The sequence below is a fragment of the Salvelinus sp. IW2-2015 genome, linkage group LG16, assembly GCF_002910315.2.
Source record: "Salvelinus sp. IW2-2015 linkage group LG16, ASM291031v2, whole genome shotgun sequence".
In the NCBI taxonomy this organism is placed as follows: Eukaryota; Metazoa; Chordata; class Actinopteri; order Salmoniformes; family Salmonidae; genus Salvelinus; species Salvelinus sp. IW2-2015.
The window spans coordinates 40,646,892-40,650,815 of record NC_036856.1 but is presented as its reverse complement, the minus strand read 5'-3'; the positions used below and the strand labels follow the sequence as shown (position 1 = coordinate 40,650,815).

Sequence of the window (3,924 nt, the reverse complement as noted above, 5' to 3'; positions counted from 1 at the left end):
AACTAATGTGTAATTTATAGGGTTTGTATATCTACAATGAATTATTTTTCTTTACAACGGCAGGGGGTGCACCGTTCCTGGAGGTACTGCAATACCAGGTCGATGCGTGGAGTGGACGGAGCAAGCCCCTATTCCATCTCCCTATTCCAAAAATCAATTTAATATATGGTCCCCAGATAGGGGACGTATCAGATATTAAACTGATAAGAACAGATACTACACTTGATCTTAGCCAAAAGGCCGAGAAGCGATACCCACAATGGTTTCGGGAGGAAGGTGCCATTCTCAGACACGTCAATTTTGTTACCGGTTACACCAAAATGAACTCTGTAAACTTTCCGCCAAATATCAAAGATGATACTCTACAAAAAGGGTGACATAGATTGGGAGTTGATCAACGTCGGGTATAACCACTTTTGACTGTTACAATGTAACACATTGGGAGGTTCCCCAGTCACGGCGTCATCCACCCTCCAATCAGAAACGAGAGAAAGCCTTGTTGAATTAAAACCAGATTAACAGCTACATTGGAATAATAATACATGAAATACTGGTGGGGGAAACAATTTGGAGATAATTATATTGACACTAACATTTGATCTTATATCAAATATCTCTGGTAGCAGTACTGCCACAAGGGAACGGAAGTAATTGTCCACTTGGTGGCGCCAGATGTCCACCGACCGTAGCCTTGTCCCAGCTGTACAACAAGCGTCTAAGGCACTGCATCTCAGTGCTACAGGCGTCACTACAGACACGCTGATTCGAATCTAGGCTGTATCACAACCGGCCGTGATTGGGAGTCCCATAAGGCGCTGCACAATTGGCCCAGCGTCGTCCAGGGTTTGGCCGGTGTAGACCGTCATTGTAAATAAGAATTTGTTCTTAAATTCTTAACTGACTTGCCTAAACATAAAGAGAGAGAGAGAACAAGCGAGAGACAGAGCAGAGAGACAGCAGAGAGAGAGACATAGAGAGAGAGCGAGACATAGAGAGACATAAAGAGAGAGAGACAGACGTTGAGTGAGAGAGACAGCAGAAAGAGAGAGACAGTAGAGACACAGAGAGAGAGAGAGACAGCAGAGGGACAGCAGAGAGAGAGAGAGACAGAGAGAGAGATACATAGAGAGAGCTGTCTTTTTACGTAATCTCATCATTGAGTGTGTTCTATTCACTGTTTCCCAGTGGCTCTTAGAGCTGTGTGTGTGTGTGTGAGATGCCTATTTATTGGGCTCTGCTCTATAATGAGCTAGTAATTATCCTGGGACTTCATCAATTATCTACAGACACAAAGTACGCATGTACAGTATAGTGCTCTACCTTAAACCTGGCCCTATAGAACCAGGGGGATGGGACGGGGAAGAGGACAGCAGGACAGGGGGATGGGACGGGCATTCTTCCTGTCTTATCCGTGGGCAGTGAAAAGTGTCGAGTGGACTCGAATACTTGAGACGAAAGGACTGGAGCATAGAGAATGTTAAGCTATATCTCTCTAAGACCTCCTGCATGTGTGATGTTCGAAGACGAGTGGCGGAGATGAGCCAGGCTACCGGCTCTCGTCTCTTCCCCTCTTTAGAACTTCTCTCTCATCGATGCCGACAGACAGGCCAAAGCCCATATCATCAAGATGGAAGCACACTTCTTCTCCCAGACCCCACGAGTGCATGTGTGTTGAGTACAGCACACACCACACTAATTCACAAGCCCCTTCTTGGCTTCCATCAGGTAACACCCACGGGAACCTTTCCCACAATAGAATATTCCCCACGGGAAAACCACACCCTGTTGGCATATCTCACAAACAATCGCAAACATTGCTTTCAATATTATATAGAACTTTTTCTAGCAGCTCTTGGTATATAAAGCTTTTTTGAGGTCCTACTCACAATTCATTCTGTGGCATCACAATGACCAAAACAAATATACTGTATGTGAGGCCTTATCATATCTTTGATTATGGGACACTGGTAGAGGAGAGACAGTCCTTGTTGAAACTTGACACAAAGTATCAAATCAAAATCAATATAAGCCGCTTCTTACATTCAGCTGATATCTCAAAGATGCTCTACAGAACACCCAGCCTAAAACCCCAAACGCAAGCAATGCAGGTGTAGAGAGCACCTGGGGCTAGGAAAAAACTTCCAAACAAATAGAAAAGAAACTGACGCACAAACTCTAGACAACGAAACCTGAGAAGGAACCAGGCTATAGAGGGGTGGCCAGTCCTCATTACTGTCTGTGCGGGTGTTGGTGTGGGAGATGCACCCTATAACGAGAAGTCGAGGGATGGACCAAGATGTTCAAATGTTCAAAGTGACCAAGGCACGGTCAAACTCCCACAACTTACGAATAACTCACAGGTAGTTGTCGAGGGCGTGCTCTAGATTCCGAAAGCTCTCACGCACCTTCAGGAGTAAATGTCAGTTGGCTTCACTCGTCCCGGCCCTACCCTGTGCCCGTCCTGCCTGCTGGGCTGGCGCATCAGTGTTCAACTGTTCTGCCTGCGCTATGCGTAACCCACGTGCTCAGCGATGCGGCTGGTTCACCGGGAATCAGATTGCTGACCTGGTCCCAGACCTCTGTTTTCAAGCGTCTCTTAAGACGCCCGAGCAGGTTAGCCGTAGAGATACTCTCAAATGATTCGCTATTGACAAAGTCACTTACACTACGTGTGGAACGGCCAGATATAGCCAGCAACTCCACCTTTACCCGTAGCCGTCAAATGCCGAGCAGGAATCCGGTGCGTACCCCTTACTGCTTGTCGTCTAGAGAGCATCCTGAAGAGAAGCAGCAGGTCCTGGGGACAGGGTAGCACGTCCGTCCGTTGAAACAGGTCAGCGGTCCATCATAGACGCAGGCAGAACAGTTTGAAAACTGGAGCACAGCACGGGCCAGGTGGACTGGGACAGCAAGAGATCATGCCAGTCGGTTCCTGAGGCATGGTCCTAGGGCTCAGGTCCTCCGATAGAGAGAAAAGAAAGAGAGGGAAGAGAGAGAAGAGATAGAGAATTAGAGAGATCATACTTAAATCACACAGGACACCGGATAAGACAGGAAGGTACTCCAGATACAGTGGGGCCAAAACAAGTATTAGTCAGCCACCCAATTGTGCAAGTCTCCCACTTAAAAAGATGAGAGAGGCCTGTAATTTTCATCATGGTACACTCAACTATGACACGACAAAATGAGAAAAGAAACAAAATCCAGAAAATCACATTGTAGGATTTTTAATGAATTTTTTGCAAATATATGGTGGAAAATAAGTATTTGGTCACCTAACAAACAAGCAAGATTCTGGCTCTCACAGACCTGTAACTCTTCTTTAAGAGGCTCCTCTGTCCTCCACTCGGTTTCCTGTATTAATGGCACCGTTTGAACTTTTATCAGTATAAAAGACACCTGTCCACAACCTCAAACAGTCACACTCCAAACTCACTATGGCCAAGACAAGAGCTGTCAAAGGACACCAGAAACAAAATTGTAGACCTGCACCAGCTGGGAAGACTGAATCTGCAATAGGTAAGCAGCTTGGTTTGAAGAAACAACTGTGGAGCAATTCATAGGAAATGGAAGACATACAAGACCACTGATAATCTCCCTCGATCTGGCTCCACGCAAGATCTCAACCCCGTGGGGTCAAAAATGATCACAAGAACGGTGAGCAAAAATCCCAGAAACCTAGTGAATGACCTGCAGAGAGCGTGGACCAAAGTAACAAAGCCTACCATCAGTAAACACACTACGCCGCCAGGGACTCAAATCATGCAGTGCCAGACTGTCCCCCCTGCTTAAGCCAGTACATGTCCAGGCCCGTCTTGAAGTTTGCTAGAGAGCATTTGGATGAATCCAGAAGAAGATTGGAGAATGTCATATGGTCAGATGAAACCAAAAAAACTTTTTGGTAAAAACTAAACTCGTCGTGTT

The 3,924-nt window shown here is 46.1% G+C and overlaps 1 non-coding gene across 1 annotated transcript; it reads right to left on the bottom strand.

Annotated features, from left to right (window-relative positions):
* Nucleotides 1-61: 61 nt before the first annotated feature.
* On the bottom strand, nt 62-252 carry LOC111976191 (U2 spliceosomal RNA). The gene has a single exon (XR_002878906.1). It is a non-coding gene; the product is annotated as a U2 spliceosomal RNA (small nuclear RNA).
* Between the last annotated feature and the right edge of the window lie 3,672 nt (nt 253-3,924).